At 35.8% G+C, this 26,657-nt stretch overlaps 1 protein-coding gene across 6 annotated transcripts in view; it reads left to right on the forward strand.

Moving 5' to 3' along the window:
* The window catches only part of TBC1D5 (TBC1 domain family member 5), a 322,168-nt gene that overhangs the window by 59,603 nt on the left and 235,908 nt on the right, over window positions 1-26,657 (forward strand). For 4 of the 6 annotated variants that reach the window (XM_054815649.1, XM_054815643.1, XM_054815647.1 and 1 more), the window contains exon 3: window positions 6,406-6,560. The exons of 1 other annotated variant lie outside the window; for it this stretch is intronic. The gene's annotated coding sequence lies outside the window, so the exon portion shown is untranslated. Of the gene's footprint in view, window positions 1-6,405; window positions 6,561-21,377; window positions 21,617-26,657 lie in introns of all 6 variants that reach the window. One more of the 6 variants, XM_054815644.1, reaches the window with a different exon arrangement.

Below are 26,657 nucleotides of genomic sequence, written 5' to 3' on the forward strand. Positions count from 1 at the left end.
ACGCTCTCAGTCATATGCTCTGATTCAGCTGATCCTTATGGGTCCCTTCCAACTCAGGATATTCCATGATTCCATGTGCTCAATCTAGTACTGGCTCATGTTGAAGAAATTTAAAAGCAACTACACAGAGTAATAACCTGTCTGGTAGCAAGGGAGGTTGATGTGATAGTTTTGAATATGGGAGTCTGAAGATAGGAGGTGAGAGAGTTTATGGTGTTGAAGATGCACAGAGGTAGCCTCCCTTTATCTGCAGTCTGGTACTGTGGTAGGTGGACTGATATTGGAGAAACGTATTGCCTGGAAAATCACCGATTACCATCCTTTTCAGTCTTTCCTGCAGCAGGATCCAAGTACATTGATCAAACCTTTTCTCGAGAAGCTTCAGTGAGTGAAATACCCCAGCACTCCTAGAAGTCACACTCCTGCTGACTTTTCGTAGTTTGCCTATATCTTTCTAAGAATTACGATGTCCAAAACTGTATAAAACACAGTACGAGATGGAAAAAAGTAATTATCAGCTCTTCACGTGTATGCGCATACATGCGCGCACACACCCACCCACATACACATCACACGCACGCCAACCTATTTCAGTGAGATGTGTTTTTGAAGATACCACAAAACTTACTCTTCTGATTTGTATTCTTCTCTATCTGTTGATTCCCTGTGTAATGTTTTATTGCTGGTCCATTTTGTGTTCATGTCTATGATGTGTGTTTTCTAAATGTAACACTTCGGATTTGTCTTTATTGATTCACCATGTTGATTTCTGGCCATATCTCCCATTTTTCAAAAGCATTCAGAAATCAGATCCTGTCCTCTGAGGTGCTGCAGGTTTTTCCCAGTATTGTATTATCTGCTGATTCTATAACCGCACTGCCTTAAAGTCACTAAGATTGTTATGAAAATACCAGAAATAAACAGATCTAAACGGATGTCTCTGAGATCCATTTGAAATACATACCTGGTTTGACAGAGAAGTTGAAAAATTCTTTTCAAGAATTCAACTGCTCTCCGATTTCAGTCATTTTTGCGTCTGGCTTATGGTGATGATATCTGGAGAGTATTTTATTATATTGGCAACCACAATGCAGAACATGTTTAAAATCTCTGTAATCTCAAGCTTGTATCGCATCTACTGTTACGTCTCATCCATGAAGCCAGTTAACACCCTTCCAGTGAAGTAATTCAGATGAGGTTGAAGGGATCTGTAATTTTTTCTTTATCTTCTTATATCTTCTTCCAGAAATTTGATTGTGTGATAATTGGTTCTAAAGTATTTTCAATGTTTCACTGGTAGACTGGAACTTGTCAGTGGGACTTATCTCACCTGGGGAACAGGAGAGGGCTTGTTCTAAGTTCGGTGGTTTGTTTTTTCTTTTCTGCTTCTTTTGATTTTCTTTATTCTGATCTCTTAGAAATTGAGACAAAAGTTCCTACTCTGTTACATCTCCCTTCCTCCATAATTTTCAGCGTAATTCTTTTCAGGGTTTTTTTCATTCCTTTTGTTACTTTATTTCCTTTCTTTCTTTGTAGCAACGTTATGCGTGTCTTGTAATCATTGTAGGTCTCATTGATCACTGGTAGAGGACACAGATGAAAACTTTTTTCTAGTGAGACAAGCTGACAGGATGTGTAGAAGAAATTTTTTTGGTTTTGCTTGTTTTGTAAACTTCAGAAAGGCACAGTTGAACTCACAGCAGTAAGATTTCAAAGGTTACCATCAGAAAATTAAATGTTCTGCCATCACATCTTACCTTCTAGGTGGAAGGGAGTAAACAGGTCAGTTCCAAACGGAAATGAGATCCAAAATTTTGCTTATGCAAAGTGTAAAGATAGAGGTGATTACATACTGAAATCATCATTCTAGCATTTTGAACTGCAGGCCATTAAAATGGGTCGGGGAAAATCAAAATATTTTATGAAAATCCTTTTATCCTGAATGACTGTGACTTTAGTATTTGGTATGATGGCCCATGGGTGGCCTTTTCTTTGTGTTTAATAAATTTGTGCGCAACCACTTAAAATCCATCATTCATCTGTTTTCACCTGTTCTTCTTGTATATTGCAAGATGGAGAATTTTATCCTAAAATAAAACTATAAAATTATAGGCAGTGAAAGCAGGGTGGATTTTTTTTCAGGTCTGTAATATGAGCCAAGCCCTCTTGCCCAACAATAGAGAATGAGGACAGAAGCTGGAATTTTTATACCAATTGATATTGTCTCTTTAAAATTCAATGTTTTATCTTTTACCTTTCAGTTTGCTTTATAGGTCACTTAATTTTTGTTACTTTTCTTTAGTATGAGCTAAGAACAGAATATTGCTGAATATGCTAAAATAGATGTATATTTTTTTTAAGGCTGGCATTTAAGCAGACAAAGAATCGTGCTTAATGTCGCTGTGATAATAAATAGTACTATAATTGATTGTTGATAGAAACCCTTAAAATACATTTTTATGGTTGAAATGTACTTTGGGTAAACAGTGTTCAGTTTGCCTATTAAAATAATTCACTATATACCATGGTTTCTTTGAGTATTAAGGAAGTAGGACTTTTCCAACAACAGTAATTGGTTGACACTGCTTGACCTTAATGCAAAGCTACAGTATTTAATGAACAAACGGAGGGAATAAAGTTTTGATAAATAAGGCAATTTTCATGAAACCTTTAGAAATATGCTTGAAGTCTTTTAGTGTTAGATTGACGGTTTCTCCTTTTGTGAAAAGAATAAGTGAATAATTTAAGGCTATATTTCATGTTTTCAGATCTTCATTCTGTCATATAAATAATAGACTGTGAAATGCAGTAGCTCCTGCATTCACAGATTTAATAGACCTATACAAGTGAGTATCTTACTCAGCTTCTGGCATCTTAAAATGCTCTTTTGTGCATATGTATACCTGAGAAGCAACGTCCCAGAAGTGGGACATTCCTAGAGTCTCTTCAGTAACCAAATTCCATGCTTTAAGCATGCCACGTATTCTGTTTTTAAACAGATTGTTGTTCTTAAAATACTTTCAATATAGCTTGATGTCAGGTTTAGTATTTTTGATTCTGGTACAGTATTTTGATGGACACATGTCAAAAAAGTAATACGTGGCTATTCCAAATTAAAGTTTAATCTGAAGTTTACTTACTTAAATGGAAAGAATGTATGAAAAGCATTCAGGTTTAGATCCAGCATAGATCTTTGAAACACCACTGAACCTTCAGGAGAAGAGAATCAAACGTGTTTACTAAAATAGTGAAATATGAAGGTAATTTATATGATTTGCTACGTTTATTCTTAATTATGTAATTTCTTTTTGAGGGAAAGAGTATTGGGGGAGAAAGAACAGAGAACAGCAAAATTAAGCTAAGTTTCTTTTCTTTGTTTCCACTCCCTTTTCCCGCTCTCCCCCCACCCAGTTGACTAGCTTTGGTTTAATGTATGCTGAAAGGATAGTGAAGTAAGACTTACTGAGAACAAGTGGCAAAGCACTGGGATGTTTTCACGTTCTCAGTCTTCCAAGCAGGAGCGTAGTTTTAGGACTAGTGGACCATAGGAAACACGAAGGCTTCCTTGGAAAGTATGTACTACTGTTTGCCTATTTAGTTAGCTGCCAAATCTGGCTTTCCTAAACACTTCCATTTAGAAGTTAAGTTAAATTATCTGCGTTTGCTTTCTGATACTTCTTTCAACATTGGAGTAACTCTAGTTGTTAGGAACTTTCTACTATCGTACGATATGATACCTCACTCTTGTTTTCCTCCGTCCTGTGTGGATATGCAAGCATCTACACAAGTAAGGAAAGCTCTTTATTCATATTTTGAAGACTATTTTCTGTAAATAATGTTCAAGAAGCCTGGCAGATGGTCTGCTTTTGCCGTGGTAATGATTTATGTAGTCCCTATGTGGGTTCCAGAAATTCTAGTACGGATTCTTCGGACAAAGTGAGCAGTCTACATGAGTATGTCGTCACCTTTGCTAGAACACAGGCAACTTCTTTCCTGTTTCTGATTACTGATACTCCCTAGTTCACATAGGCAAGTTACTTTCTCACTTACTTTTCAAGAAAAATAAACTCTGTATTTTATGTCATGTTATGGAAATCTTAACGTAATCCTGTGTTCACTTTTGTAAATTATTTCAGTAACTTATACCTTCTTTTTTTTTTTTTTTCATTTCCACTGATACAATTTTCTTCATATTTTCTGTAAGTTTGTCTCTTGATTTCAGCTAGTCCAATGCTTAAATGGGGAGACATGCTTTTCCCATTCTCCATACTCTGTTCTACTCATTTAGAACTCAGAAAACATCAGTGCAGGGATAGAGACCGTTCTACAGCGTAACTTGTTGCAAACTAATGTCACAGCAGTATGAATAATGTGAAAATTGTGCTGCACTGGTATGAAAGACATTGTCGCCTCTGCTTTCAGAATTTATATGTAGTAATATTTTCTGTTTCTTTTGCTACATAAACTTTAATTAAGTCATTGGCTGTGGTTATTTCTGTTGTTTCAGTAAGAATGCACAGGATTAGTATGTTAAATGTATTGCTCTTTCTAAGCAAACCAGTCACTGATTGGATCCCGCCGTGACTGAATTGACTTGAGATACTTGAGCAATACATTCATTATTACTCAGTATTACTTCACTACCAGCCTATAGTCTTACTGTAGTGTGTGTCCTCTGCAAATATATATATATATTCACCGTTGTGGTTTTTTTGTTTTTTTTTTTTTTCTTTGCAGGCTTTGGTTTGTTTAAGGAAAAAATGCAGGAAGGAGGATATAAAAAGCAAAAGGAGGAAATAGGAGAAGCAGTAAAGATACTTTGCTGTATATAAATGATGCTTATAGTTGCTTTTAAATTCTGAGTTGGCTACTGTTCTTTATTTAGTCAGTGCAGCTTTTTTTTTTTTTCTTAATTTGTTAACACCTATAGAAATTAGAAAGAGCAGTAGTTATGACAAATGGACTATGTAATCTGAAAATTGTATTTTGTCACATGTTTTAGTCACAAAACCTAGTTGAAATCAATTGTCCAAGCATTCATTTAAGATATTAATAAGTAATATGGGAATACTCTAAGCCCTCTTGAATTAGATATATTACATCTTGTTACAAAAGTTAATGCCAGGCTTAATAACTCAAAGTATACTCTAGAATAAAAACATATTTATATGCTAGCATATTGCAACTATGATGCTAACCCATATTAAAAAAACCTACTATTTACTTGGAACTCTTTCATATATTCATTTGTAGACAGTTGTATTTAATTTGATTTCTTATAAAGAAATCCCAAAATTTACTCTTTCAAAGTGGGTATGGTTTTTGTAGTTTATTTTTAAATGCAATTTAATTTGTTTTGACAACAGTGGTGAGATTACAGGAGCTGTTTGGGTACTTACCTGCAATATCGGTGTCTTCTAGAACTTTTTTTTAAAATGTGTTTAGATGCTTGTGTTCTCAGGTTTTGTAATGGAAACACTGTAGAAATGGAGTAAAATACCAGCTTTTCAGAAGGGAAAGATAATGTTTCCAATTCAACACTATTAGCTTAGCATATTTTTAATAGGAAAAATTATTTTAAAATAGCAGTGTGTTCCATAGTTACGTCAATAGAGTTTAATTATCTTAGTAGTTGAAAAATTCTGCATAAATGTGTTTAGAAGAGTGGGTTTTTTTAAAAAAAAAACAAAAATTCGCTTGCTTTACAAGTGCATTTTTAAACAGTTAAAAGAGTGATAATAAAAGATAGATGGTTGCAGTTGCTGGAATTTTATTTGTTACATTTTTCTTAGAACCATAGCCTTTAACATTTTTAGTTTGTTTATAACCAGCCGTAGTGTGCTATTGAAGCTTGTACAATTTTTTTGGTCTATTAATAATGAATTAACCATTTTCTAGAAAATACATCTAACAATATCAAGTTACTGAAATTTCTAAAATATAAGTTTTTAAGAAGTTCAGTCACAGGAGGAATAATTTTGAAGTAATGCTGAGAAATAGCAAAGAATTGCAGGTTGATATAAATTTCAGGTTGAATACTGAAGAAGTCTTCCTAATACTCAAGTTGTTAGACCTTGGAATCGTTTTCCAGATAGTAAAACTTCAGTACTTAAGTCTTTTTAATCTATACAGCACTCTCTCTACCTTTAGTGACTTCTTAAAAATAAATAAATTGATCCACGTGGACTTACCTTACATGTTGTTTCCATCTCTCCTGTTACATGATTACATGAAATACTTGTTTGACCTGAAAAAATAATAGTAATCAGTCACTTGACTTTTTGTTATATGGAAATTTCCATGAGAAATCCAGTATCTTAGGTCACTGAATCCCTTTAGGTCAAATTAGAAATTAAAACTGCTTTTAGCATTTTTTCATCAAGCATCTTTATTCTACATCCAAAGGTCAATTCCAGAAGTCTGGTACCAGGGCTGCTACTTCAGCTTCCTTGTTGCTGCTGGTGGCTGGGTCATATCCCAACGCTACTTGACTGTTGAATGTGTGGAGAAAATTGTTCTAAGGACAGCTGTCTCCTTTGTGTTTGAACACCTGCCACTATGTGAGTTATTTTTTCTGTTTTTAAAAAATAAAGAAAGTTTGCCTTATTTTTGTTAATGTCACGCTACACATTTAGCATTTATAAAAATGTTTGTGATGTCTTTCCTGTAGTTTTCCAAAAATCACTTTAAATACCCTTTCTGTAAAAAAACTATCTTATTTTACAAACATAGGTGCTTTTCTCCCTACTTTACTATGTTAAATTATAAAAGGCAAGTGAAAATATTGACTGCAGTATTTTGTTTTAAAAGTGATGGATAACCGTATTGAAGTCTGCTTTCCAAGGAACTGGTGAAACACAGTGTCCATGGGAGCTTTTCTTTGCATTCTCCCATAATATGTCCTAAGTCCCAGCCTGGAGGGGCAATTCAGTATCTAATTCCAACTTCTCCTTACATTAACAACATGGCAGTGTTTAGTAATGATACAGTGTTTGCCGTGAAAGACTTGCCAATTTTGCCTTAAATAGCTAGATTATATTACCTCAATTTGCCATATTCCGTCTGTTTAGTTTGGAATTACCTTGCAAATGTTAAGGTGATAGTATTGAATTGTATAAAGGAATTAGGAAGTTGAAATCCTAGCAAAGTAGATTTAAAGTACTAGTATTGGTCTACAGAAAAATACCAGTTTAAGTGATTAAAGGTCAGGAAACTCATTTTAATAGGAACAATTTTTTTGCTTTTACTGACTGCCATCAGTGACTTTAATTAGTTATTTTTCCTTCATACTGCTCTGGATAATTTAAAACCCTTTCTGAAGTGATTTTTTTAAGACATGGATGTGTTTGTGTTTTTGTATGTATAGTTTCTGTACCTTCTAAGTGTAGTTAGTTTTTTCCAGTATTGCAATAAAGTACAGAACACTATGCAGTACATTAAAGAAATAGAGCCTATGCATCAGAACAATTTTCATGCCTCACTCAATTCTTAATGTAAATTAGTAGGAACATTGGTTATCCATTTGAGAAATTGAGTTGGTATAAAAATAAAAATGCACTTATGGTGTGTGGTGCTTTGTGTATCATCTTGGGAGTGTTTTGCTGTTTATCTGTCACTTGCATTAGAAAAAGCAGTCACTGGCTGCAGGTGACATTAAAAATTAAAGGTTAACCTCAATTTCTTTACTGACCAGACATGGGGCAGAAAGTTCTTCTGGATGTGTGCCTGAATTTTGGAACTGTCAAAAAGAGTTGAGAAGTAAAGACTTGTGCTTTTGGTGGCTTAGTCTTTTTGTGTGTGCATGTGTGGTTATACGTTTTCACCATTTTCAAGTGTTTAGACTGCTTATTATAGGTTATATCAAGATCATTTTTCCTTGCATCCAACCTTGTAAAATTAAAAACCAACATGATCATGCTATAGTAAATAATTATAATGAACTCAGTGCTGATCTACATAATTTTGGGAATGTCTTTTTATTTTATTACTTAGAAAAACTACTAAAAATAGCTTTTTTCCTATTACTAGAGGATACGTGTCTTTCAATAACTAGTTAAAATTGTTGTTGAAAATTGCTGTATCAGCTTTCGAATAGTCTGGCTATCTCAATGTACATTTAATATAAGACAAGATTTATACACTCACGAGCAAGCCTGGGAGCTCTTTCAAGTATTAAAGCTTTTAACAAAGTTGGCTTCTACTGCACGGTGAGTTCAGAGCGAGCCAAATTCGGTAGCGTAATGCTTCCCTCCTCTCACTCCAAGTGTTGGAGGCAGCGTTCAGACCAGTGAAGAAGACTAGCTTCAGGCAGCAGGGGTTTCCGTGTAACCTGCCAGATATCTTTCCTTTGCAGAGTAGGTATTATGCTCGTTTGGTGGTAGACCACGCTACGGGCAAGTCTTGATACTTGAGGTGCATACTCGAAGCTGTGGCTGCTGCTCTTACCTTCCATTTCATCTCTTGATTTTTTTCTTACCCATGCAATAGGGTAATATGCATATAATCGATAGATCTGCTGCTTCTTGTTGGCCGCTGAGTGAAAATGAGAAGGGAAGGAAGAAGAATGAAATTGTCTGCTCTGTCTTTGTGATTAAAATAGACTGCCAAAATGCACTGGTTTTCTTTCCCCATCCCCCATTTGCTGAACAGTGAATCTCTTCTGTCTTTGGCCGTTTTGCCTCTTACAGCTCTTCTTAGGAAAATGAGAAAATAGAAATTTCATTATGGAAAGCGATGAAAGTTGCTTTAGAAAAAAACACTGATTTTTTGAGGAACCCTAGTATTTCAGACATGTGTAATTGTTTTAAAATGATATATCCATGTGCTTGCTTTGTAGTAAATTTGACACAGTTGTTTCAGGACTGGTATGCTGTAGATTTTTCAGACTTTGAATTATATCATGTTAAGAATTCTTTCACTGGAAAGTGATAAAGCTCATTTCATGTGTTTTACTGATTATTCCTAATTTGTCAAGCCTATATTTAAGACCAATAATTTCTCTGAAGACAAAATATTTTTAAATGCCAATGATTTATTTTTCTATATTTCCCCTTGCCTCAAATCATTCCAGTCTTCTCCAAGATGGAAGTTTCGCTTCACACTTCCCAATTTCCTGCATTTCAGGGTTTTTTTGTGTTGACATAATGATGAAACTGGTCAGACAAGTTTCACTATTAAAATAACTTACAAGAAAACCAAAGTACTATATAGCTTTAAACATAGTTCCTTTGACTTAAGGAGTAATTAAATCCCATATAATAGTTGATAATTGTTGGCTTGTAGCCTGGCTCTAAAGTTTTCATTTTATGAACCAGGTTATGAAACATCAGGAAACATGAACTGTATTTTTCAGAATATCTCAGATAATTAAATACTGCAGAAGAGTGGTTATAATTTGAAATGCAGTACTTTCTAAAAATAAATCTTTAGGTGAGTTTATGTTTTTCTTACAGGCTCTAGAATAGGTGGCATTTTATAATTTGTCAGTTACTTCCTTTAAGTTGAAATAAACTTATATATCAGTCTAAAAAGCGCTGTCTGGTGACTTGCAGTCATGCTACAGATGGCATCTTTTCTTAAACACTACAATAATCTGTGGTTTGTGGAGGAACTGAATTACCCATTTGTTACACTGTTACGCAGCTCATAGAGGTCATCACACATCTGTATGAGTGAACATTTTAAGTCTTTCAAAAAAACCCCCAACATTCATTCATTGCAATGTTTCTGTTGCTGTTCCTACAGTGTGGGTGGTCCCTGTGCCCATGTTTAATTGATGGCTGTATTGTGGAGATCAGCTAGAGACATCCGTAAGCTAAGGACTCAGATGTAGCAAAACTTGCGGGGCATGCAGCATGAAAGGATGGAAGAACAGGTCCAGGATCAAGAGTTGTTTTGCAAAGCACTAAAATCAAGTTACATCAATTCCCCACAAGGGTGCATAATATCACCTCAGGACTAGTAATTCCCATAGCTTTATTTTCAGTAGCTGTTAGATCGTCCTGGTGAAGGGTAGCACTACTGTGTGTTAGTAGCCCATTCTCTTCGGAGATCCTTTCTTCTCTCTTGATACCATGTCAGGATTTATTTGCTTTACGTAGCTGATCCTCACTTGACAAAACTGGTACTGCTTCAGATTCTTCTTAGTTCAAGTTGCTTCTGGCAATGATCTTTGCCTGCTGCATCTCCCTTGCCCCTGCCTCTGGGCAGGCTGCCCCACTTGCATTTTGGGCAGTGGGACTCTGAAGCTTGAGTTGGGTTTGGACAGAGCCCAGCCAGGTCTGGCAGAGCTTTTTACGTTGTGCTTGGTGCCTGCTTTATAGTTCGTTTTCACTTTAACCAGGAAACCAGCCTCGCTAGTTGGAAATCCCAGTACTAAGGAAGACCTTACTGCTGCCTTTCAATACTTAAAGGGGGCTTACAAGAAAGATGATGAGAGATTTTTTGCCAGGGCCTGTAGGGATAGGACAAGGGGTAACGGTTTTAAGCTGAAAGAGGGTAGATTTAGATGAAATATAATGAAGAGTTTCTTTATGATAAGGGTGGCGAGACACTGGAGCAGGTTGCCCGGGGAAGTTGTGGGTACCCCATCCCTGGAAGTGTTTAAGACCAGGTTGGATGGGGCTTTGGGCAACCTGGTCTAGTGGAAGATTGCCCCGCCCCCCCATGGCAGGGGAGTTGGACTAGGTGATCTTTAGAGGTCCTTTCCAACCCAAAGCAGTCTGTGGTTCTACGTGAGCACAGCAACGTCTTGCCTTTGTTGTTACTTGCTTACTACGTGTCGTGTAGTTTCATTATATGTCTTCCTTCTGCATTTTGATGACTTTCAAACTTTTTCAGAAGCATCACACTGGTAACAAATGATATTGCTTGAACCCAGTCAGAAAACTGTTGTTTGTGATTTTTTTTTCAGTAAGAGACAACTGCTAACTTAGGTGATCGTAAATGCTTATCAGAATTTTTTAAATAAGAATTTGTTAAAGTTGTTCTTAAAGGACTTAAAGTGGCAGCCTTAAGTGTTTCTGCATCAAGAAAACCATGGTGGGGAGAAACTGTTGGGTTACCAGTGGTGTATATTTAAACATAAGATTTTAATTATACTTTGGTGTGTTTGAAGTGACCCTCTTACTACAGATGTGACCATCACAGCCAGTTGTCTCTTGTGTTCAAAGCTGTGATAATGTTCCGGTAAAGTTTTAAGGAAAAAAACATTTCTAAAAAACTGGCTGCAACTTCTCTTGGAGGGGAAGGGACGCTATTTCGTGGCTATCCTGGGCTCTCTTTCTTTTCCTTCTCCTCCTCCCCAAGAAATATACAGTGGGACTTAGTGCTTTGCTTCCAGGACAAATTCTTAAGGAAGTTCACAGGATTTTAGTGCTTTTTATTCTTAAGTTGTACTGATTTGCATGTCTGAACATGTACTGAATGATACTGACAGGTACCGGTGTGCAGTTGAGTCCAATATTAGGGAGTGTATCTGCAATGCAAGCAGCAGCATTGCTCGTTGTTGTGGCTGGCCAGCATTTGTAGATAGATGGAAAACAGATGAATAAAACCAAATTAAAGTGACAGTGATGACCAATTGCCTACCAGTTTAAGACCTAAAGTTTAAGTTTTAGCACATAGCTAAGTGCTATTTATTCAGTGAACTCATATATTAAATATTTAACTTTAAACATTTCTTTAAGGTAATGGGAGCCACAATGGTCAGAAGTTATTCTTTATTATCAGTGTTCTATAGTATTTAAATAAATGAATGTGGAACTTTATAGAACTCAGAACTTTCTGAGCAACTTAATATGGTTTTATTAAGGGTTGCACTGAGTGATGTGCAGTACATGACTTCATGTTAAATACTTTCTTTGAGAACATAATGTTTCTACAGATTTGCAGTTTTGAAAGGCAGATTAAAATCTTGCCATCCACTTCTGCGATATTTTTTTCAATGTTATGTGTCTGATCCTGTAAGATCTTTTCTTGAAAACTTGCCTTATTTCTCTTCTTTTGCAACGGAGTTGTAGGTCAGTTGCAAGAATTTATCTTATTTTAAATGTTGCTCAAACTTTGTCTTGGGACATTAATCTAGATTTTTTTTTAAATCCCAGAAATAAACTCTATAGTGGGATCCAACAGGAGCCAAGAAAAAGCAGTCATTCTCACGTAACTGCATTTGGTGGAGGGAAGAGGAAAGTAGAGGGGACAAAAGGAAGAAAATGTTCATCTCTCTAGGTGAATGTATTCTTCCCATAAAATATAACAACAGAAAGTAGATCAAGATACTCTTGCTTGGAGACGCTCATACCATCTGACAGGAAAGTGATTTTAATGAATTTAAAATTCAGAAGCAACAGTATTTCTGCCCTGAATAAATGGTAGGGAGACCTTAATTACACGTTGCTCTTGAAAACACAGATTGTACTTAGTTTCTTTCTTGGTCATTTAGACTCAGATTTTGGAAGTTATTTAACTTAAAGCAAATACAAGAGTACTTTTATGAATTTTCATATTATTACTGAGTTTCTCAGTATGGATACAAATACTTGTAATAAATAGCTGTTTAGGGGAGGGTTTTAATGTTTTGTTTTGTTTTTTTAAACAAGCAGGAAAGTCATACAGTATCTTCAATTGGATTTTGGCTTAAAAACTTTTAAAAAGGCATGTACTTTGTAAATGTAAGTTTTGACAAAAGCAAGAGAAATGAATAAAGTTTTTAAATTGTGAATCACTATCTAGTTATTTCTAATCATGACTTAGTGTTCCAGTTGAGGATATTTTATAGGGTGAAACTTTGCTCTAGATGAACAGTGACCAACTAATTATGTATCTATCTTCATTTCATATTTTAAATGCATTTTGATGAATGAAGTGTCAATGTTGAATGGGTTTGTGGTTACCTTTGTGCATGAAAGCTATAGATAATGAAGGTTGCATGGATTTGTTGTGTTTTGGAGGGAAACAGTCATTCATTTTACTTCAATGTTTAGTTTTTAGCAAAGAAATGTAATAGACTAGCATAAATATAAAAACATTCTCATACAAAATCTTTCTCATTCCAAAAGATAATATATTATAATACATTGTTAAAAGGATGAACTATTTTATATCAAAAAGAAAGTTCTAATATTCGGAAAGTTTCTTCATTCATGGCATGAATTTATTTTTACTCTACACAGGGTTCTACCTTAGGCTCCTAGATTCTTTGAAAAGAAAATTTGACCGCCATAGTTTTTGTAACTGATCTGATACTACTCTTCTGATGTAATGCTTTCTTGAATATATCATTAATGGGCAAACTTAAAATGCAAGAACCTGAAACACAGAAGAATTAATATGCAGACTTCTTTGAAGGACTGTGGTAAAAGCTGTATACAAGACTTGGGTAGTATTCAAATAGTTTTCAGCATCTTGTTTCTTGTGAGTATTTTAATTTTTTTAATTAATGTTGAGGTTAGTTTAAAGTTTCAGTATTTTCCTTGCGGCAAACATGAAGGAGTGGTAATAGATTGACTTGATTGTTTCCTGTACAAACAAACTCTGTGAGTTTGGGAGGGTTTCCTCAACTTCCATGAAGGTTTTGCTGTTAAAAGTCCCACAAAATAACTGTATTCACAGTATTTGTAGGGTGCTGAGAGCAAGGAATTCCTGTTTGGTAGTCATAATTCACACCGGTGCAGCAGTGATACCCCTACTGACTTCTCTTTTGCCAGGCATTCAGCAGAAACTTAGGAAATGTAGTACTTTACACAGAAAATAAATTGGCTTAAGTAATTGTGGAAAGGGAAGTGATACTTAATGGAAGAGACAGTTTGATGGTTTGGGTCATCATGTGAGTCCATACATTCTCCACTTGCCCAACTGAAAGATAAACTTGAAGTCCTTTTAGATTCACTTTATTACATGGTACAAAGGTAAGAGTGATCAGAAAAGTCATTGCTCTTCTAAAGAGTTTCTCTTTGAATGTATACACATTTCAAGTTGAGTCTTCTAATGATTACATGTTGAATAACTTGAAAAGGGCCATAAATAAGCAGCAATTTCATGATACACAGGGCTGACCTGACTCATCTTGCATGCCCAATTTTGCTTCCTTAAGATAAGTAACATTTCTTCATTCACATAGTGGTTCTCAGGTATCAGGGAATCACATCTTTAAAAATAACATATGAATCTGAGACTGTGGTGGTTTGAGAGCTGTTTCATTACATATATTTGCATTTACAATCTGAGAATGTTACAGTAAGTTCTTACCAAAACACAAAAAAAAGTTCCTTATTTCAAAATAAGCCAGAATATTTGGACCAATGCAATTTGACAGTTTTTCCTTCTGGAAGCACAGATTTTTTTTTGAGTCAGATGTACATGTTAAAAGATCGAAGGAAATACTTAGCTGACCATCACAGAAAAATCCCGACAAAGTGTAGACAGAAATACACAGTTTTTGTGTGTAAGTGCGTATGTGTTAAGATAGGTACAAGAGACGAATATTCTTCTGAACTGAAAAGTTCATTTTCCACTCCGAGGATCTTTAAAAATCATTCTATCAATTTGGTGGGGCAATAGCTTAGTTAATGAAAATTGATATTTTTTGAGGTTTTCATCCTTGTGTAACATCTGTAAACATGTTCCCAAACTCTACATGCAGTTCTGTCATTAACATAGTGTTTCCATGACTTTTTCTGAATGAATAGAAAAAATATTATTTATACAGATACAGAAAAATTTCATTTTCATCAGCAATACAGTTGTTTCATTTTTGGTAGGGTTAATATCATAGAATCATAGAATGGTTTAGGTTGGAAGGGATCTCAAAGATCATCTAGTTCCAACTCCACTGCCATGGGCAGGGACACCCTCCGCTAGGCCAGATTGCTCATATAAGCCGTCAATGTGAAATTTGGTTTTTGTTACCTTCTGAGAAACCTCTGTAGGTTTTATGCACTTGGAATGAGCAGTGAGGTGTAATCCAGCACCCTGTCTATACAGGAGTAAGATTGATTTAGAAAAAAAGCATTTTTTTCCTTTTACAGAAGATCTGTACCTCTCTGATCACAGCACTTAGTTTCTTTATTTTTCATTGGTGTTTTCTCTCCATGTAATGTACGTAGGAAGCTAATGATGAAAGAGTAGTAAAGTATTCATTGAAACTGAGAATTATAGTATTTGCAAATGTAAAATCATAATTTACATAAATGTTATAGTCAAGAACATTATGAATGTAAATATGCCTTCATCTATTCTCAGTCTTATAATGCCATTCGTTGTCCAGTGGGAGATGAAGAGTGATGTTGAGACTGCCGTTTAACCTATTATAGCAGCCTAAAAAAATTAAATAGCCTTGATGTAAATATGAGGTGGAAAAGAGTATTCATCTCCATTAAGTGACATAAAAAACTATGGTAAGAATAACAGGCGGGTGGGTGTGCATTAAGCAGTGAAATCCCTAAATTCGGACTCTTAATTATAAGCACAAGGACAATTGCCTCCCACGTACTTAAACTGTTATGGGTTTTTCAGACAGAAAATATGCTTCACGGTTCTTCAGGCACCAAATATGGATTTTCTTTTACTTCCTTGTTCATCTGATACATGATTCCTTCTCCCCTGCTACTAAATGAGGGCCTAATGCTAAAAACCTGAGTTTGTTATGTTTTCCTTGGTAAGACTTGGTCGCTAGGTGGTTTTTTTAGGTCTCTTAACTATGCTGAGGAAGTCCTACCCATTCTATGGTGCCATAAGCAGGAGTTGCACCATTATATTCAGATTATTTGGGACAATTACTTTAGCTTTGATTTTTGTTTAATTATTCGAGCTTCATGTTACTGTTACGTAGACTTGTAGATGACCGGTAGTTGATTAACCTATTGCACTACATAAGTCACTCTTTTTTTTTTTTCTTTTTTTGCTTCTCCAAGATGTGTTCTTGTAAAGATAGATAATATACTTGCACCCTTTCCTTTCCCTAATGTTACATTAGATAAAGTAATTTTTTCTTATTCAGTAACTGGAAAAAAGTATGACCCATAAAGGAGAACAGAGTTGGTCTGTAAAACTGTCTTTTAAAGTTAATTGTTTATTGTGGTTTCTTTACTGTTAAACTGCTTTCAGTGCGGGAGAGATCATTCTGATTATTTAGCCATTTCATCTTTGACAATACAAGCTAAAGATTTAATTCTTTTGTGTTTTTTTTAAAATCAAAATCATTACTTCACCTTTAGATTGATATTTAAGATACAAAAGGAGCTGCATTATGTCCCTAGCTAACCTGATGTAATAATTAAGATCTTGTATTTCTAGACTGAATTAGTCTGATTTTGTTTTTCAGTAATTGTGCCTTACTATCCTTTTCTATGCTTTATTAGAGAGTTATTGACTATTCCATCTTTTCCACATGTAGTAAGTTGTAGATCTCAATCAAATCACCTCTAATCTTATCATAAATAAACTAAATATACTGATCTTATCTCTCTCTCTTGCACACACATAATAACAAGAAGATTTTGCTGATTGTAATTCTTGTAACTCCTTTTTGGGCCCTTGTAATTTCAACTTTCTTTTAAATTAAAGATACTAGGCCTGGTTATGGCATTCCAGTGATGCCATATGTGCAGATAATTTCAGGTCCTTAGTACTACCATATATTTCCCTGTAATGCACCCAGGGATTGTTTTTAGCTTCTTAGCTACAGCAACATAGTAAGAGCAAAAAAAGCAGTTGGTTATTTACTATGACTTGTAAGTTCTTTAGGGATTCACTGCTTTCTAGGATGTAATCCTCCATTTTATGTGGCCTGTCTTGTATGTTCTTAATGTTCTTAAGGTAAATAAATGAAAAGAATGTAATTTCTACTCTGAGATTTACTTAATTTATGCAGCTTATTGGAAGGATTTTTGCTTATTTTGGTCATCATAGAGCTTCAGCCTTTCCCATAACAGTGAAGAGTCAGTTTTATATGTATTTTGTGTGATTGATATTTTAAAAGAGACAATAAAGGGGACTTCACAAAGCATTAGAGCATTAATACAGCACAAAGAAGGCTTATAATGTGTTTAGCTTTTGCTGATACCTAATGATACGGCAAAAAAGCACTCGCCGACAAGGCTGCTTTTAAGATCCAAGGGAACCAGAGGAATTGTTAAGAATAATAGATAGCATGTCTTGGATTAATTTTTTTTTATATTTGTTTTTAGGAGTAGAAGCACAAAAATCGTGTCTTAATCTTTCTCTTTCTTTTAGGTATGCTGCTTATTTAGCTTTTAGTAACTTGTAATTTAAGATCACAGTTATTAGGTGTATTTCTGCATTTTATATATCGCTCCCAGATGCTACAGTATTAGTTTTTATCACTGCATATTTTATGAAATGTCAGCCTTCTGTTGGCTGTTCACGCAGCATTGTTAGTGATCAAAGCCACAACATAAAGGAGAGGAATCTAAACAGTTGGCTTATCTTTGTCCTTCATTGTGACACAATACCATAAAATTACTTCACTGTATAAAAGGCAAGCAAAGCTTCGTGTAGCACACTCTGAAAAGGTGAACTTTTTGTTAGGCTCGACAAAATAGATAAACTCTTATCAGTGATATTTTACATAAGGAAGGTAAAGTTAGCAATGATATCTTTGCAGTTTGGAAAAAGTTTTCATCTTTTGCTGTCTTTTTAAAGCACAATAGTCTTTTTTATATTAAAATGCTATTATAAATCTATCCATTAAAACTTTTTGAAAGGAAAGAAATGTTGTGCCCTTTAGAGTAATCTGTGTGGTGTGTTTTGGAGCTTCTCTGGGATACAATTAGTCAAGGCACGCTATATCATTTGAAGAGTGATAATTGGGAAGATAATAGTCTTTACATTATGAAAATGGCTGGCGATTTTCAAGTATATTTGGCTTTTATTTTGGTTTTTCATGTGCGAGAATATTTTAATACTTTGAGTTTATCTACATTTCTGGTTAAAAATATCAGAACAAATACCGATCAGCCTTAATTTTTCTGCTTGCTGAAGTGAGTTGTATATCAGAACTGAAGTAATAAAGTAGGAAAAACTCTACAAGCTCTGGAGATATTCTATAGGAATAAAAATCTTGAATGATTTTGATCAGCTGTTGTGTATGCCCTGCACAGCAGTTGGTTCAATCAATTTTATGTTTTGAGATGGTTTTATTAAAACGAGCTGCTGCTTTCAGTAAATCATTGTAAAGATGCTAGCTTTGTATATGCTTTTTGGGGACCCGCAGCTTACCAATGCAGGCTCTCAATATAAACATACTTAAGCCTGCTCACCAAGAGACTGGGCTGAATTAGAGACCCCCTTACAATGCGGAGTATTTATCAGGACAAAACAGAAGATGAAAAAGGAAATATAGTCTCATACTATGGTAGTGGGGGAGAAAGTAAAAGAGCAAAAGTAGTTCTGTCATGTTGTGGAGGTCAAAGGCAGGCATGACAGTAAACAAAGCTCTGGGCAGTGTCTCTTAAAAAAGATGGTCATGCGCATAACTTGATAGAACATTTGTCTTTCCAACTGCTGATACTGTCATGCTTTTCAGTAACTTGTATGCATGTATTCTCTCGCAGAGCATGACCATATTTTGACAGATGCTTCAGAGGTTTTGAACGAACCGACAGTGGTATTTTTCTGCATGGCCTTGTGATCAAGATGGCCACGTTTCATCCATTTTTACTTGGCATTATGATCAAGATGGCCATATTCATCCATTTTTACTTAAAATCTGGCACTGGAAGAGATCATTCCCATGTACCTTCAAAGACTTTATTACTTCTTTCTTGATGTACTTTGAAAATACAGTGGGTAGAAAGCAAACTTCTATCAAGAGAGTTATGGTTGAAGATGTTTAGTATATCAGAAGCATTTATTAATTATTTTCAATTAATTAATTTTGAAAAGTGGAAGTTGGGAAAACAAAATATTCTGCGAATAAGTAGTAGTTAATCCATCAGCTACCCAACAGTAGTGTGCTCAGTGCAGGTCATCCTTCCTGTATGAATCACACAGTCAGCGTAACTCTCTTCTCCTCAGCCTTGCTACCAGCATCAAGCTTATGATCCTTCTCCTACCCCTCACAACTGAAAGGGCTGAACATGCAAACCTGCAGACCTGTGCCCCATCTCTCTCACATAAGGCCTTTTTATAACCTGTTTCTGTTCTGATTTATTCAAGAAGTAGGTCTCCTATTGTAGATTTTCATCCACTGGTTACCTGAGAAGGTGAATTTTACATGTCTTATATCCAGTGGGATTATGGTTTGCTGAAGAAGGCAGGAAAATCTCCAACCTGACCTGGCTGTGATGAAGGATTTGAAGTCACCAGAAAAATCGTGATGCTTATAGCAAGCTTACTGTTCATGGCAGCAAGAGCTATATGCCTAGGACAGAAAGATGTACTAGGTTGTTTAAGTAGTCCTTTAGGAGCCTGAGAATCAGGAGGCCAAATGGTTGTCACTTTTCCTTGCAAGTCCGTAAGAAATTTAGTTGAACACGGAGAGAAGGGAGAAAGGAATGAGGTCGGTCTTTAGAGTGAAGCGATTTTTTCTGCTGATCTTAGTACCATTATCAGAGGTTTCTGATGGTCTGTAGTTTGAGGGTAAACATTTTGTTCGGGACTCCTTTTTATTTGTACATCTAAGACATCTTCAAACACCCAGTAAGATAAACAGATGCTAAGGACACTTGAAGAGCTGGAAACATACAAAGCTTATCAAAGCAGGTTCTCCTATCTTTACACTGGTGAATCTGTTTCTCTGACCAACCTGTCATGCATTCATTATTAAATGTGTGGCTTTCACATACCCATTTGCAGACCTAATATACACCAACTGCACAGTGTCCAGAAGTCAAGTCTTGATGAAGCATAATACATAGTTTGAAAGATGCGATACTTGTTTCTGTAATTGGTGCTCTGTGCTGCACAGTTTCAGTCTTTGCATGAAGAGGTAGAAAAAGATGGGATGATAGCTCTTTGTTAATATACTGTATGTAATCAAGGTAGCTTGGTGCCTTTTAACCTGATATTCTTAATCATGGTATGTACTCACACAACTGATATGCTTTGGAAACTTTATTTCACTTTACAGATAGTTTGTATGTGCATATGCTCAAAATATTTTGTAGATTGGTCCTACAATTTGTGAGCATGTAGCCTTATTTCCATAGAAAAAAGCTTTTATGACAGTTTTGACCATCTTTCCCAGTTGGTTGCAAAGGTATTCTTTACTAGGTAAATGAATGCAGTGGTTTGTTGAGCTTGCAGACAACCAGCAAAACCAAATTTTTTCAGCCCTTTGTTAATGCGCAGTTATCCTCAAATCTCTAACCTGAGGGTTATAAATGTAACTGACAGATAAAATTGAGTCAAATTTATAGTCAGAAATTTTTTAATAAGATATAAATTGTTAGTTTGGACTTGATTCCCTATCGACGAAAATTGTGTTTCTGAAATGTAGCTGTATTAGTTTACGCAAGGGATATCACAGTGCTTTTACCTATGGGATGTATTAGTCAGATTGCTGTTCTGCGCTGCAGAGAGCTCAGCGAAGGTGAGAAATGCTTATAAACAAAATTGTATACAAGAGATGTTATAATGCAGCCAGATAGTTAAGGACTTCATGTTGACCCCATCCTCTCTTATTAGCAACATGCTAAATTATTTTGAAACACTTGCATTTTCATTTTTTTCGTGAGTGCGGACTGCTAGGATTGCCAGAGGGAAGAGTCAGGGAAATTCTCAGGAAGCTATCTTCAATATACCTTTTTATTTAATATGCAGATTAGTGTTAATGACGAGTGCAATGGGAACTGTGACTATTGGCTCACCTGCAAGAGTTAAGATGATTTCATGGTAACTGTAGAATAATTGAGATCTTTTCAAAGTTTTAGTTTGGAATGTATTGGTAAAATGTAAAGTATGGGTGCTAAAGACACCTTTTTTTGAATACAGAATCTCAAGTATAGCTTAAATGGAAGCTGTTAGAAATTCCTCTAACTCAAAATTAAGCCATGTCATATAGTGACATCTTCCCCTCATGTTTCTTCCCTGAAAAAATTACCCTCGGGGGAAGCAATTTGGCATAACAAAAGTTTCCCTCTATTCTCTACAAGTGAGGAGGAACTGCTGTGCTTCAGACTGTCTTGATAGTTTCGTTGGTAATGAATATAGTGATGCCTCCTTAATTTATAGTGAAATTATAGACTTGTGATGTAAAAAAAGTTGCAGTGCTGCAATGATACTTGCGTGGCATCTGAGAAAATCTTTACCGAAAACCTTTTCCTATACCTAGCAGTTCAAATGCAGACCAGTGGAATTTGCAGTGATGCTACAAGGTGCTAGTTCATAAAAACCTTGCAAATTTGTGTCCAACTCAGATAAGCAAAGGAGGTGGAATCCTGTCCCGTCTGAGGAAGAGGAGCTTGCTGGTCAAGTCTTTCACCAACGGGAGAGGGGCAGGATTGGGAAGGGAGTCCCAGGCCTCTGGGATTTGTGAAGAAGCTATCTACAAGCTCCTTTAGCATTGCTACTCAAGAAGCAATCTGGCCAGCCAAATGAGGAGTTTTGCAACAACGATGTGCTTTGTAACTGGGGCAGGATTGATGCATTAATAAAGGTCAGTTTACACTTCTTACAAATCTACATTTGTCAGGATTCAAGCTGGTAATGTTCTTTGTGTACAAAAAACCCAACATGCAAAGGTAAAGAAGGATGCTTAGAAAGCTTAAAAGAGCTTCGAAGTGTTTCAGTTTGGAGAGTATCAGCAGAATGCTGAAGAAATAAGAGTATTTCAGAAGTTCTGACTGTATTAAATGTCCACCTTGCTCACAGAATGCATGCTGCTAAGCTCTTCCGTATAAATACTGGCAAAGACCCAGGTTTCAGTTTCATTGAAGTCCACCCCAACTGTAATAATTCTAGTCATGAGATTGCAGTATTTGTATATTCATCAGGTGCACTTTGTTTCAGTTGTGATATTAAAATGTGACAAATTGCTCTTCAGGTATGAATGGAGAGTTTATATTCCTGATTCTTATTGTACTCTGAGAGGATTCCTATTACAACTCAAGGTTGAATATTTTTTAAGAGTGTTCAGAAGAAATTTAACATGTCCAGCTTCTGATTTGGGGACCATAAAGACAGATTGTTCTCTTTCACAGCAATTGAGAAGGCTAGTATTTCAAAGTATGTATGTGTCTGAGGTTGCAAAGGGGCTAAAGAGGAGAAAGAGAAATGCTTCCTGCATTAACTGATGTGCCATTCACATCAAAGAACAGGTTGCTTAAAGGTGGGACATGCCCCACCTTTCAGGGCTCCTTGTTGGATCACCTGCCAGTCAGTGGTGTAGTGTGACTGTCTGGGGAATGTGATTGCCTTTCTAATGTTGCATCTCATGAAACCTGTAGGGAGAAGGTACTGAAAGAGGATAGTTCAAGCTAACAGTGATAGGCATTGATCTTGTCTCCTGCTTACTGGTGAGCTAGCAAAGGAGGAATATGTCTCTCTCTTCATAATGGCTAAAATAGGATCAGCTCAGTCCTAAAGTACAGAATACCTGTACTTCAGGCATGAGGGGCTTTCAGACCCAGGAGGACACAAACGGGTCTGGTTAGGCTTGGACATGGAGGCCGTGCCATCCGTAGGGATGAGTAGACTTCTGCCATGAATAGCAAAACAGAAAAGATCTGGTAGGTACAAGAACTGTAACAGTCTCCTGCTTCCCTCCCCACCTCTTCTTCTGTTTTGAATTGCATTATGGTTTTTAAATTCACACAAACATAGATGAAGTTCAGCAAAACCAGTGTTTATGTAGAATATATACAGAAAAGGATGGCATGTGCTTTTATTGCTCTTCATTTTAGATTTGTAGCAACAAGGTGGCAGGAGAAAGATGGACTAAAACATACTCACAGTTCTGAGGCCTACTAAGGAAGAACTCGATGGTATAAACATGCGCTATTTTCCCTCTAGTTCTGTAAATGTAAAGAGATAAAATCTTTCCACTCCCATGACTTTATTTTCTGCTCAACATTTTAGATTCTTAACTTTAACAATTTAATAGTGGGTGAAGAACACAATGTAATAGCACCATTTACTGTGGGTTTGGATCTGTCCCTGATACAGTTGACTTTCAGTGCTTTGTAACGTCTAGCATCAAGTAAATATTTTAAGCATTGCCAATGAGAAATGAAAAAACACAACTGTGATATCTTACATCACTAAAATTTGGTTTGCACCAGCTCAGGGATTTACTCCCTGCTTTTCTATACAAGCTGAAAGTAGGGATTCTGAAAGTTTGGATGCTGAACTCTTGACTTAATGTCTTGGGCAGAGGTGGAGGGATCACTCTCATTCCACTTCTGATGCACGAACGGAAGACTGTGTTTCTATGTGAAATCCCTTTATTTTTATATTATAACCCATTGTAGCAGATTTTTTAGATTATTTTCTTAGCGTACTTTCTTCTTTTGGATAGTCTGAAATATTTTGTTTACTATTCACCCAATACTCCTCTAACCACATTTAATGCTTCATCTGTACTGAGCACTCCACAGGAACACATGACTTAGGAAAGGGACAAAATCAGCAGAAAAATAGGTGGTCTGAGCATTTATGCGTTAAATGTGCATGTTAATTAGAAAAAATTAGAAAAAATATGAAAACAGATGTTACATAAATTATTTCAGTCTCAGGATAGTAGTAACTTATACACTGACAATAACTTTTATATGTGAATATGTATGTGTATGTCTGTTTCTGTATTTTGGAACATTTATGCAACTCCTACGTGGATAGCACTAGAAAAATAACTTCTAGTTTAGGTAGAGCCTCTGAACTCCACCTGCGCTTGTGGCTGTTTCTCTCCTGTGTTATAGTATCCATCGAGCTCCTGAAAGAAAGTTCCTGAAAAAGACACTACCAAAAGAATCTTAAGACTCACTGAGGGTATTTCAGGTACCTGGCATTTAATATATGGAAAACATTTTGTCTGCATATTGGTATTTTATTAGGCAGCTGAAATTTTAAAATGTACTTGCAGTCAAGTCCTTCATTCTCTCACATACCCCATTCTTTACTGTGGTCTCTTTTAGTTCTCTTACCTCCTCTGAGGTGGGAAAAAAAAATTTCCTAAGGCTTGCTAGTAGAAGGTGGCCCAGCAAAGACGACTAAGAAGTTGAGAATGTGTTAACCGAAGAGAGAATTTTGTAAGTGGATATTCATGCTAGAATTCATCTGCTCTTAGTGCAGTCGTTTTGTCATTTTATAAAGACAACACTTCTGACTGACAACCAATTTTCTGAATATAAATTCTGATATAATTTGAATAATTACATAATTTCTGTCCACGTTAAAAAAGCAGACATATGTGCAGTTCGTATTCTAATTATCACCACCAGAGACTGAAAAGTTAACTTCTCAGCAAATGAAGGCAATGCAACATACAGTAAGGGGAAATGTTGGAAAATAAAGACCTGTAGCCTTCTGTAAATTTCCAGATAATTATTTCAGTATAACATTCTACTTTCTAGCTTGATAGCTTTCATATTCTTTGAAACCTTCTATGTTTCTGTTTTGTGGGTTGGTGGGGTTTTTTTAATGTTTGTAAAATCCAGCATATACAGTAGGAAGATAAAAGGCTGCAAGAAGTAGACAATGAATTGTGGAAGAAGAGGGATAACAATATTTCTAGCAGATTGTTAGTATTGAAGAGTTTTTAAAATAGTGTTCAGGGTATGCAATTGCTATTCTAGCAGATGCATTATGCTAGTAAATGTATGAGAATATGATACTATATGAAAATGAATTACAGAAAACTATTAAGAAATCTTATTTATGTCTTGAAGAGGAAATATATTACCATAAATCCTACTTTATACCAATAAATTGTGTTGCCTACACAGAATTATTTAAACAGGGGAAAAAAAAAATCAGAGATGTGTTAATCCTTCACTGCACATGTATTCATTCACATTGCAAGAGTCAGATCACATGGGGAGAAAAGGAAATTGTATAAAAAGGAGTAAAATTGTTCCAGCTGTGTATCTTGAATTTTCAGGAAAAAACTACTTTGGAAACTCAGATATTCAGTATCAAAGCCATAGGAGAGATGACTTCTAAGCCTGGTTTGAGCCACCATTTTTTTCTGAGATATTGTTGCCTTTTCTTTGCTAGTTTTGTATATTTTTGTGAGCAGGCTGGCTTTAATTTCCCTATTGTCTCCTTGAGAAGTCATTTCCATTTTGCAGCACACACAGATGATTCCATTCCCCCAGAAGATATTTCTTCTACTGTTACTTTCTAGTGAAATAAGAGCAACCTTAACCTCTGAGCCCAAACCTGTTAGAATCCCTCCATGCCTTTTCTGCCCTGGTCATTTCAGGGAAGTAACTCAGCTGTGGACTAGTATGGGTTCTGGCTTTGGTAGAAGTGTCCAAATTTTTCTCCATAATCCAGTGAAACTGGTATAAACCTTTGGTCTTTGTACCTCGGTGCTTTTACTGTTGCTGACTTCAATAAAATAATAATGGTAAAATTGTAATTCCAGCTTAGGACAGTATCCATGCATTAATTTTATGATGGTGGGAGGGAACAAGACATCTGCATTCAACCAGCCTTTTGGTTTAAGGGTGGATCTATGCAATTCAATTGCGTTTCTACAAGTATTATGAACCCCCATGATCTTGCTTCAGTAAAAGATAGGACTACTGAGATTTTCTTTGGCCATAGATCATAGTGAAATTTTTTTCCTGCCAGAAAGCAATGGTTCATTCCAGTAGCATTCCCTGTTATTCTTTGGTCTGATGACCTTCCTTCCAGATTCAAGAAGGACAATTTGAAATAAATTGGGAGAGGGAAGCTGCTTTGCTTTTAAAACCCACCACCTTACACAATCAGAACCACACTTTTCAAGGATCTCTGCTAATGTTTAGGCATCAATAAATAGTAATAGAAAAGAATTGGGAAAGTGTTTGAAAGAAATGATGATATGTCACTTCGTTTAGAAGTTCAATACCTTATATTAACCCTGTGGGCCCTAGCAGTGCCGTTGATTTTGGTCTGTCTTGGTTACTGTTCACGTATAGTTAGAATTGGGCATTCACCTTCTGATGATGGCCGGGTAGTTCTCTGGATCCGTGGTGAAACATATGGATCGGTACAGATGCAGAAGTTCACATTCAACTTCATCTGCATCAGTCCTTTTCTGTTTAGAAATGTGGGATCAGAGAACTTTTGTAAGATAAAGGATAAGGATAAAGATAAGGATGAAATGTGAGTCCTGTAGATGGAAATGGTAAAGCCTTCTGAGTCAAAAGATGTGAGAAATAATGCTTTTAAGATATTTTGGCTTTCAAACAGTTCTATAATCATGTTTTCATTGTAAGTTATGGTATGAGCAAAACATGGAAGTTTGTGTTCTGTGAAAACTTTATTAATTCAATTTATTACTCTTTGAATAGCCAAAAAGCTAGAAAATGTTGCAGTCCTCCTAATTTTTCTTTATTTTAGTATTTCCCACAAAAAATTGCAAAAAGATCCATACATCCTGATATCCAGACTGGATTTGCCCAAGTGATGTATATTTCAGAGTTTTCTTGTTATTAAATGAGATTATGGCCACTAGCACTTTAACCACTTGAGGAAAAAAAATACTGTGT

The sequence above is a fragment of the Grus americana genome, chromosome 2, assembly GCF_028858705.1.
Source record: "Grus americana isolate bGruAme1 chromosome 2, bGruAme1.mat, whole genome shotgun sequence".
Classification (NCBI taxonomy): Eukaryota; Metazoa; Chordata; class Aves; order Gruiformes; family Gruidae; genus Grus; species Grus americana.